Raw genomic sequence first — 12145 nt, 5'->3', positions numbered from 1 at the left:
CTCATCAGCAGATGCATTGCAAGATTAATCTTGTTCATCCATTTACCAATAAGTCCCAATTTGGAGATTCCTTCAGTGCTTTTGCAAGTATCAGTTTCTTTTTGTTATTTGCATCTTCTACTTCAAATTTTGTGCGTAGAAAATTCCCCATATCAACCAATGGTTGGAGACCTCCTTTGATTCTTTTTTCATTTGCTCTCGACTTGCCTGCATACATGAAACTCAAATCATTTTCATTTTCATTTTTGACAATAATCTTTTGTTTTCTCACATTCTACCCATAATATATCTTCACGAGGGGGCGTAGCCCCCAAGTGAGGTGCGATGTATAAATATGTGTAATCACAGTTCATGCTTTTAACTACCTCTAATTGGATCAAATGTGTTATTTTACACAGATTTATTGGATCAATTGTGGTTGTTTACACATATTTATTGGATCAACCGTGACTGTTGATCCAAAACTATGATTGATTACACATATTTATTGGATCAACTGTGACTGTGGATCCAAAACTATGATTGCTTACACATATTATTTTATTAAAGAATCAATATTTTTACCTTTGAGTTGTGCCTCTGGTTTGCTCTCCTCTTGATTCTCTTCATCTGAATTTTGTTGCTCTTCTTCATCGGATTCTGATTCCGATTCTGCTGATTCTTCCTCAACTTTGTTCTTTTGTTTCACATTTCGTTCTTCATTTGTATTCTTGTTCTTCCTTTTTCTGGTCGGATCTTCTTCAATTTTCTTCTTGGTCTTCACATTTTGTTTTGGTTCTTTAATCTCTTGCGTGCCCTTCTCATTTTGATTTTTCTTTAATATCCTTGGAGATCTTCTATGCATTAGGTCTTCTCAACCTAAGTTCAACAATTATTATAGTTAGCGTTCATATTTTCATAGTAGAACAAATTGCATACAATGGATCAACTATTATTGTTTATCTTATTTTTATTTGGATCAACTGCTGTTGTTTATCCCCTAAATTGGATCAACTTCTATTGTTGATCCCTTTTATTTTGGATCAACTACTGTAGTTGATACAATATTTTTTTGGATCAACAACTGTTGTTGATCCCTTAAATTGAACAAAAATAGCTAAATCAACCAAACACCCAAAACCACATTTTTCAAACACTTACTAGTTGAACAAATTTGCATCGGAGCAAAATAATACCAAAAATTTGAAGACAAATATCAACATAACTAGCAAACATTTGACAAATTATTCACATACAAAATACTCAGATTTGACGAGAAATCATTTCCTTCCAAGAACACTAACCAAAACTCAAAACTAACTAACACAAGACTAAAATCAAACCTAATCAGTAAATCGAGAGTGAGTGAGAGAAGAAGGTGAACCAGAGAAACTGAAAATGAAGATTTAATGTGTCCTTTTTAGTATTAAGCAAAACATTCAAAATCACCAAATCATGTTTGTTATAGTCACACAGAGAATATCAGATCTGACTAAATCTAACAAAAATCTCAAGAACTCTAACCAATAATCAATACTAACAAAATAAAACCAAAATCAAAAGCGTTTTTACCTGTTCAAATTGAAATCTTCAGTGAAACGAAATGAAACTTGATGTGTTCGCCGCTTTCTGTTGTTGATGAAAGATATATGATTTCGTTCCCTTTTCAGTTTCTGTTCTTCATCAGAGAGAGTTATTCTTTACGCTACTGGTATTAATGGTCGATTATGAGCACGGTTAATGAAATTATTTGATGAATTTCAGTTATTTTTCAGTTTTCAGATCTTTGAATGCGTGAACGATGGAAACGAGGGAGAGAGAAGACTGAATACGTGAGAGAAACGAGTAACTGAAATGAAAGTTAATGTGTCTGTTTCTTGTATAAAGTGAAATATATATGGAGGGCATTTTAGTAATCTAATAATTCCGAATTTTAATTCCTAAATTTAGAAGGGATATATTTATTTTGGGAAAGGATATATTTGTCGGGTTATAAAAGGAGGGAATTGTACCCTAATAATAATAACCCGACCAAGGAAATAAATTCATTACAGAACACAGAGAAGAGAAAACGCGTTATTTTTGGAAAACGTTTTGTTTTTTTTTTCAGTTTTGTGGTTTGGAAAACAGAGAAGAAAAAAACAACTATCTATCGTTTTCTACATTTTTTTTTCTTCTTCAAAAACCAACGGAGAGTAGAACCAAAGGCGAGGCAATTTTTCATAGGCTTTCAGGTATGATTTTCTTTCGATTTCTCTTTGCTCATTAATTGATCTCTTTTTGGACTAATGGGGTTTGTGATTTGACTGAAACAGATGGATTGATTCTTTTGGTACAAAATTCTAGGTTTACTGCCATTTTCAGGTATGAACATCTATTTCAGTTCCCGGGTTTCTTTTATTGGGTTTTCTTATTTTAGTAAAGATGTTTTCAGGTCTCATTGGGGTTTTCTTATTTGGGTTTATCTTACATTGTTAATTTGTTGCATTAAAAATTCAGAATTGAGTGATTTTGCATTCTGAGCTTAAGTTTCGTACAGTATAGTATAAATTGTGTAGAACATAAGATGGCCTCTGTATCAAGTGATGATAATATTGATGATGTCCGCACATGGCCAGCTTTTATTGTGGATTACTTTCTTCAACTGGATCATGATGAAGCCTAAAAGGGGTAGCAAACTACTAAAGTTACTAGTGCCACCTTACACAACATCTTGCAAATTCACTAGAATTTACTGTGTTTGCTACTGGAACCCAACCCATACCGGTTCACTTATTAACCTTGCAGATATCATATGTTTGAGCTTGATTTCTTTACTTAAAGATTCAAACATGGAGAAGTACTATCTGTGTATTCTTTACAAGTTGTTACTCTCCTATTTTCTTTACTGTTTTTCAGTCTTAATTAGTTGGTGGATTTGAGTTTTCAGTACTTGCTTGGTGTTCTGAGCTATGTAGATGATTGAATTGACAGACTCTGTTAGAAGTACTGTGTTATTTCATATCTGTGAATTCTTTACAAGTTGTTGAATGAGATTATCCAGACTTTGGAATGTCCATCATAGATATTACTCTATTGGACTAAATTTCGAAAAATACATTTTGTTACATTTTCATCTTTTGTTTGGCTTATATAACCAGTAGATATACTATTCGTCACTGTCAGGTGTGCAAAGCCTGAACATTTCTCTATCACAATATAAGGTGTTTGTAGATCGTTATTTGTAACGCATATGTCATGTTTTTCACTGCTGTTACTTGTAGCAGTAGCTTCAAATTGTTCCTTCACTGCTGATCTGATTCTATTGAATAAGATTGCGTTTTATTTGCTCATGAGAGTCACAGGATAGATTTGGTATTGGTTCTTTGAATAGCACTGGTAACATACACTGTTTGTCTGACACTGTAGCAACATACTAGTTGGTTCAACATACCGAGCATCACATTCATGACAGCATTATAGCCCCGGCACCTAATGACAGGCACTGATAGGAGTACCAACATCCAAAAATCCATCTGCAGTTACTAGAATTATATCTGAGTTAGCTGCGGATGTATTAATCACACACACAGACATCTTTATCTCTGCGTGCATTTTTTCAAATTTATGTTGTACAACACACCATGTATGATTGATTGATTGAGAATCCAGTGCATACTCTTTTGAGTTTTGAGTGTTAATATGCTATCTTCATTTTTGTATAACGAATGTCAAGAGTGTCTGTGTCACTGTAGGTCTATAGAATCTGTTTGTTCCAAGTTGTGCTAATCTACTGTGCTTAGCCGTGTATTTCTTTGTACTCATTGTCAACAAATATATCTACTGTGCTTAGTCGTGTATTATTAGCTATTATAATGCACATGTAGTACCTCTAGGTTTTATAGTCACTGTTCAAGTTGGATGCTATTATAGGTTTTATAATTTTGTGTTGGATGCATCTTTTTCTCCATTGTTCATGTTTCAGTTATTAGCTAATAATATTTTTCCATGTCTCTCCATATTTTTACAGTAAAGCATTGGGAGAATCAATCCTTTGCTTGCCTTCTTCTTCTATTTCATCTCTCCTTGTAAACCTCAGAAACCCAAAGAAACACAGACCAGAGAGATTTTGTTTCGGGTAGTCGAAGAAAATGGCGAATTCTTCATCATCTGTAGACTTGGAGAATGTGGACTCTGTTAGTCTCATGACTGAGCTTCTTCGTCGTATGAAGTGTTCTACCAAACCTGACAAACGTCTTATTCTCATCGGTATCCCCTCTCGCTTTCTCTTTATCTATATGCTCCTTTCTTTCTTCTGTAACCTTGTTTTTCTCTTAAGTTTTTTTTAATTGAGAAAATGTTTTGATTTGGTGAAATCTAGGGTTTGATTTGTAGTTTCGGTGGAGATTTGAACGTAATAACTTACGTTGATGCATGTTTTTGGAGGATTATAGAGCTTTGTAATGTGGGTTAGTTTGTTTTTGTGGATTATATATATGTCTGAATCAATTTTATAAATTGTAGCTTTTTCAGTTGTGAGCTAGGGTTTTTGATGGATCACTGGATCTGATTGCATTTTGTTGACGATTGCTGGATTTTGGATTTTGGATTGGTAGTTTTTGTGAATTGAAGTACAAGGGATCTTAAAGTATGTGTTTTTTACCTTGAGAGCCTGTTTTTTTTTCTAATGGGGATCTAGTTTTGAAGATATTTGCGTACCTTATGAGGATCATTGGAATTTGTAGTGGTGTTTGCACTGTATTAAGAATTGAAGCTCGGGCAATCATAAAAATTGCATCTTTTTTAGGCCAAGCAAAATTGCTTAGATATTAGCCTTTTAGGTTAGTATTTGGTCTTCCAGAACTAGAGAATCCTTTTTAGAAGTGCTTATAATGGTAGTTTGAATTAGGGGTTTTGCTGGGATTGGATCGGGTTTTCAGCATGAAAATTTTCTGTGAATATATAAAAAATTACATCTTTTTAGCCTGAGTTATGGATTCAGTTGGATACGTGGGTTCCCTTTTGGATTTACTTAGTCGTTAAAAAAAATATAACTTCTTCAGTTTAAGGTAGTTTTTCTGCTGGATCTGTGGATATGGTACTTGTAAATTAAAAAAATTCGCTAACTATTTTATCCAAAGTTTTTAACATGTGCCTGTGTGAGGTTTTGCTGGTAATTTGGTGCTTGGGGTCTAGACTCTAGTTACCATGTATGGTGCGCCTTTCTTGATATCTTATTTAAGATTATTGGTTTTGTTATAGAAATGGTAAACTTCTAAGGAGATTGCAACTCTGAATTGCAGTTCTTGACTTTAAATTATTTAGTCTAAAACCAAAGCCAATTTCTTTGTTTGTTTGTTCGTTTTAAGAACCGTTACTTTCTTTTACTAAGAGTTGGAGCGTGCTGCATAAATCTTAGATTATAGAATTTGATGCTCAGTTTTGCGTGGTTATCTTTGTGAAGAGTTCATTATGAGTGTAACAGAAAGTAACTTGACGATTAAGCTAGAAATATAGGGCTGTTCACCCGGACTATGTGGAAAGATGTTGCTCTATCCCTCTATTACATGGATGCTCTCAGCTCTTTACAGATCTATAACTGGACTTTTGATGTAAAAAATCATAATTTAGACCATTTTTCTTATTTGCCAACAGTCTGAATGAGCACATGGTAAGTGCCATTTGTAATTGGCTTTCCCCTTCTACCGTATTGATTTTTCTAATGGAACAACCTTTGAATTCCATTTTTATTTGTTGAAAAAAACACTGTAGTTGGAAAAACTGAAGGAAGGAGGTGTATAAATATTTCTTTGAAACTGTTGAATGAATGGTATCCAATTGCTGATAGTGAATTTCTTTCACCACTTTTTTACACATGGCCTGTTTTATCTATGACTGCAACTTTCCGGCATATCTTTGGATTAATGTATACATTTAATCTTAATGTTTTATGTCTGGCAGGTCCACCTAGGTCAGGGAAAGGTACTGTCACCTATTATTAAATATGAATATTGTTTGTGTCACTTGGCGACTGGGGATATGCTAAAAGCTGCTGTTGCTGCTAAGACACCTCTTGGGGTTAAGGCTAAAGAGGCTATGGACAGAGTGAGCTTCTTTTGGAACTGTCTCACCTTGGCACAAGATACACATCATATTCCAATTTATCTTCTATATTTTGTGATTATTAATCCAATGCATCCCTCATCACTCCATTTCAATTTTTCAGGGAGATTTGTTTCTGATGACTTAGTTGTTGGCATCATTGACGAAGCAATGAAGAAACCATCATGTCAAAAAGGGTTCATTCTTGATGGGTTCCCAAGAACAGTAGTTCAAGCAGAAAAGGTCTTATCTCTATCTTATTCTTGTTCTTTTCTCTATTTTGTAACGATTTCTTTCCAAAATAGTTTTTCATCGGCAGCTAGTCACTCCATTTTTATTTTTTGGTGCAGCTTGATGAGATGCTTGGGAAGCAGGGAGCTAAACTTGAGAAAGTGCTGAACTTCGCGATTGATGATTCCATCTTGGAGGAGAGAATTACTGGTCGGTGGATCCATCCTTCAAGTGGTAGGAGCTACCACACAAAATTTGCACCCCCTAAAGTTCCCGGTGTTGATGATGCAAGTATATCTGACTCTCCTCTTTTTTTACTTCCTAACTTTTTTGTTTTTGTTTTATTGTCGTTGGAATATGGTGATACTTTATTCTGTTTGCCACACACGTTTGAGATTATCTTACATTTGATGCACATCTAAACTTTTCCACTTGTGTTTTCTATTCAAGGATAATAGCGAATAAAAATTAAATCCCATCGTCTTAGAAGGCATGCTAACTACAAGTGGAGTTAATTAGTTTGTTACTGGTCACTGATTGGTGTTATTTAGTTAATTTGGCTTGTATTTACGGAAACACCTATTTACCTTAAGGTCACTGGAGAGCTTTTGATTCAGAGGAAAGATGATACTGCTGAGGTTCTCAAATCGAGGCTGGAGTCATTCCACAGGCAAACCAAGCCGGTGAGCATGCTTTTCTTTTTTTGTATGTTACAAGTTTGAGCTTCTTCTTAGAAGAATCTAAAGATTTTTTATCCACATTGAAAGATTTACTCTTTGATTCAAGTAGTCTTCATTCAATAAAATCTCCTCTTCAAAGCTAGTTGTTTTATTACTTGTACAATACAATGTTGTTACAAGATTTTATTGTCTCTTCTCTTCTTTGCAAAATTGTTAACGATCATCTTGCATTTGAACTTGTCAGGTCATTGTTTACTATGGGAAGAAGGGCGTTGTTGCTGCACTTCATGCCGAGAAATCTCCAAAAGATGTGACTTCAGAGGTTCAGAAGGTGCTCTCTTGACAAGTGAGCTCCTGCTGTTTATAACTTGATGTTCATCTTATGTGAGTCCAATTTATTTTTGACCATTTGTCAGTTATGTGAAATTAACAATCAAACATTTTATGCACTCCAAGAGAGTTTTAGAGAGGGAGAGGGATGGATGAGGACAGTAGAGTTGTGGGGGGTCATAAATTCTGCCTAGTTGAGCAGTTACAAATCCATCTATCATTTTGGTTGATGTGATCTTTTTTGGATCCAATTTTTCTTTTCTTTGTTTTTAAAATAGTTTGCAGCCGTATATTTTGTGAGTTTAGATTATTTCAGTTGCATGTGATTTGAGAAAAAACTTTCTTATGGTTGATGAAGTTCCAATTGAGGAATTTAATCCCAAAACTTTCTGAAATAGTTGATACTTCACATGCGTCAGGAAAAACTATTACAGAAATGGATACTGTGCTAAAAATTGGGTGATCTTTACCAAATAGGTACGAGTCATTAAACTCTGACGATAAGTGACCTTGTTGGAAAATCAAAGATCTTTTGACCATGAATAACGTTCACGGGTTGATAAATGTTGAAGCTAAACTAGACACCATAATATTTGTGATGACTCAACGGGTTAGAGCTTCTCCAATGGTGGATGCGTGTATTTTTTAGGAATGTGGCATCACTTTTAAGATATCCTTTAGGTATAAAATCGTAAATATTTGGAGAAAATAAATTTTCTCTCAAACCCATGAAGTGATGTATCCTTCTTTTATTTATTTGTAGGTATATAATTGGTTAAAATTATTTTCATTTTTGTTTTTAATGATTTTTATTAATAAAAATGTGACTATGATGGGAAGACATCCTCTAAGTGAATGTCTAAAACTAGAGGTTCACCCAGAGGATGTCTAAATATTTTTTTGTCACATCATCATCGCATCAATGGGTTGGAGATGATTTTTTATGAAAATGGTTGTGTATCCTATGTGGATGAAGATTTTTTTCTTCGCACACGTTCCATTGGAAAAGCTCTTAGAAAACTTCCCTAGAAAAATATTAAAATTTAAATCTCAGTTCCTTCATGAAAAATGAACTTCAAGATATAAAAGACATTCAATGCTTCAAGTGTTGTGGTTTTTGAGATATGTTAAGAGTATGTCCTCTCAAGGAATATTATTAAGGAATATTATCAAGGAAATAAAGCTCTAGTTGTATGTATCCCTTGATGATATGCCTGATGAACACATCTTCAAACATAATACAAAGTTTAGCCTTTATTGCAGAAACATCTATAGATTCTTGTCATGATCCAGATGATGCTGAATCAGATGATATAATTCATAATTCATAATTCTTTGAGCAAAAAAGAGGAATTGCTTCAAAAAAATCTTCAACTGAAGAAAGAATTAGATAAGGCAGAAAAGTTTCTCTCCGAGAAAACTCATAAATATGTAAAACTATATGAGGATTACTCGAAATACTTATCACTTAAGGATAAAGAGATTAATACCATAAAACATGATCTCCAAAGGTTATTTAGAATTTCGTATAAAATCGCGGTCATTATTTTTGGTCAAAAGTCCTTCGAAATTAGCAGCGGTGAAAAAGAGAGGGTACCAAGTATACCACCAACTTTTTTGTTTGATAGGAGTATGAACCTGCATAGTACGTTAGACAATCAAAAGATGCGGAAAAAGTAAAAAATCACACACACACACACAAGAATTTTATTGACGAAGAAAACTGCACTTGCAAAAAAAACTTTGGACCTCGCAGAGCTTTGAACACCAAATTATATTCAGCGGCTACAAATACTAGCCTACTATCACACTCCGGTATGGAATGTAGTTGAGACCAAATTAACCTCCAAACAATTCAATTTTAGTCGTGCTCCTTAAATCTCTTGAACCTCGTAATGCTCTAAACAATTTTATTCCCTAAGCTGACGTTCTTTACAGCCTAAGAATTGCTTCAACCTGAGTGAAGACTTTTGATACTTATCTTCCTCTACCAGATAATCATATTTGATTACCCCTTTGTTCTTTTGATATTGTTTTGGAAAACTGTTTATAATAGAAAAAATCCAGCAAACCTCACGAATCCGGAACACTTACACCCAGTTAGCTAAGAAGCCTGAATTACTAAGCACATTTTAAGAACAATTTAAATCGATCATAGAAGAAGAGTTTTAAATATCTATCTCCGCGGATCACAAAGCCTGAGACGAAGAGAACTTTGCGATTTTTACTTATCTCGTTCTTGATCAGATATTAATGAAAACCTCAACAATATATTAGAAAACGATCAGGATAGAGAAACTATCAAGTAAAGATAGTATGACCTGGCTTCAGGAATCCGTTAGGAAGTCTTTAACTCGTAAACCTAATTATATTTCTCATAGGAATCCTACGTTAATAGAGGACGACTCTAGTTTGCTATTAAGACACAAAATTTTCAGGGATTGGGAATTCCAGTTGCAATAACATCTCTATATATAGATTTTGAAGGCTCTAGGTAGCTTTGAATTCAAGCTAAGATAACTTGAGATTCAAGTAAACACTTTCTCAGTTTATATGAAATTATTATTAGGAGTTCATGTAAGCATGTGAGAAGTTCTTCTTGAAATTACACAAAACAATATACACTTAGGTCCAGGGTACTTGACCCGTGTACAATGATAGTTCATGGCAAATATTCCTTAGGAACTTATAAGCATAAATCATGTTCAGTGACACTGAAGACTTTAACCGTTATTCTTTAACACAGGGTAATTTAGTAAACCAAGTTGTCTTAGAAGTGTTTATGAGAGTTGTAGCAATGTCAAACATATTTGTGAAGATATTTATAGTATGATACTTGGTAGGTATATTTTAGGGTACCCATACCTATAAACCCGTGATCCATGAACTCAGGTTGTTGGGGTACGCGTATTGGGTATACATACCTCTAACCATTCACGAATCCAGGCCCTTGGATACCTCTATATCATTCACGAACTTATATCATTAGGATACGCCTAATAAGTATGCATACCTACCCTGTTTTAGAACTAAGATGTATATGGTATGCATACCTACCCTGTTTTAGAACTAAGACGTATATGGTACGCATACCTAGTTTGCGTACCTACCTTGTGTCCAGAGTCTCAGTAGTTTTGGAAATTTTATTTAAATAATTTGAAACATTCTCAATCGCCATAAAAAGTAAATATCATCACTTGAAATAGTTCGTGAATTATAAATTGTCCTTAACTAAGATTGTCAGGGATCTAGAACATTACTTGAATGATATTTCGAGAGATTTATCAAGACGAGCTTGACTCAAAATTTCTTCTTTATATACATCTAATAAAATCATATGATATAGTATCATAAAGATAGAATGGTAAATAGGATGGTTCAGTCTCCACATACCTCTTTGTCGATGAAGTTATCTAATTGTTATCATTTGATATTCATTCCTTAATCTTCAAGGGTTATTCAATGATGTCTAATACTCGACTACCATACTCTAATCCTAGTCCTAGACTTGACTTTAGTAGACTAAAAATCAAGATGAGAACAACCCAAAAAAATCTAAAAAGAAGATTTTTAGGTATCTATCTTGACTTGAGGAATCACAAAGTGTGAGATAAAGAGAACTTTGAGATTTCTATGTATCGGATTCTTAATATGAGATAACAAGAACCTATAAGATTAATAAAATCAAGAACAAGACACACGAACTATCTGGTAAAGATAGTCGGACTTGGCTTCACGATCCATAAGTTAAGTTTTTAAGTAGTAACTAATTATGTTTCTCAGAGGAAACCTAGATTTACCGAGGACGAACGACCCTATCAAGAAACTAAGACAAAAAAATATCAGGGATTAAGAAGTATTTTTGCACGAGTCTCTCTTTATATAGATTTTCAAGTCTCTAAGTAGCTTCGAATCCAAGTTGAAATAACTTCATACTCAAGCAAACACTTTCTTAGTGAAAAGATGAGTGTGCCAAAATAAACCATAATATTTTATTTATCAAACTATAAGTCCTTTATCAAGTGTGATCGTCTATGGACAGAGTCGAGACAATACAACAACTTCGGTACACACTTCGTGTGATCGTCTATGGATATGAGATCGAGACAATACAACAACAAGATCACATTTGTGATTGACTATGGATTTAAAATCGAGATGATACGACAAAAAAGTGATCACTTGATAATAGGTTCGGTAATATCCGAAACTCTATAGGATCAATAAATATTACGGATTAACGTACAATTGCAATTTACTTTAATTATAATAATACAATTATAATGCGGAATAATAGAGTAAATGGCACAACAAGATTTTTTTAATGAGGAGCGGTAAAAAAGTGTCTTCAATGAACAATTATTTCATAATCTTTGAGAATCCAACTCCTACTGATTTGGATTTTATAAGCGAAGATTCTCATATTCGAAACACCTACCAATTACAACGAGCATTTCAAACAACTCTGAAGATGTTTGTCTAGGGGGAATCATTCAATCTTTATTTGATGACAAATATGAATCGATGGCTCTTCTCCACTAACCATAAAGATATAGGTACTCTCTATTTCATCTTCGGCGCCATTGCTGGAGTGATGGGTACATGCTTCTCAGTACTGATTCGTATGGAATTAGCACGACCCGGTGATCAAATTCTGGGTGGAAATTATCAACTCTATAATGTTTTAATTACGTCTCACGCTTTTTTAATGATCTTTTTTATGGTTATGCCGGCGATGATAGGTGGATTTGGGAATTGGTTTGTTCCCATTCTGATAGGTGCACCTGAAATGGCATTTCCACGTGGTTCTAAAGATCCCGTCAATACTTTGATCTAATTTGAGT

The 12145-nt window shown here is 34.1% G+C and overlaps 1 pseudogene; it reads left to right on the top strand.

Annotated features, from left to right (window-relative positions):
* Positions 1-2102: 2102 nt before the first annotated feature.
* Positions 2103-7531, top strand: LOC113308236 (annotated as a pseudogene).
* Positions 7532-12145: the final 4614 nt, after the last annotated feature.

Source organism: Papaver somniferum, chromosome 9, assembly GCF_003573695.1.
Source record: "Papaver somniferum cultivar HN1 chromosome 9, ASM357369v1, whole genome shotgun sequence".
Classification (NCBI taxonomy): domain Eukaryota; kingdom Viridiplantae; phylum Streptophyta; class Magnoliopsida; order Ranunculales; family Papaveraceae; genus Papaver; species Papaver somniferum.
Note: the sequence above shows the minus strand (reverse complement) of the source record. Positions and strands in the feature narration are given on the sequence as shown.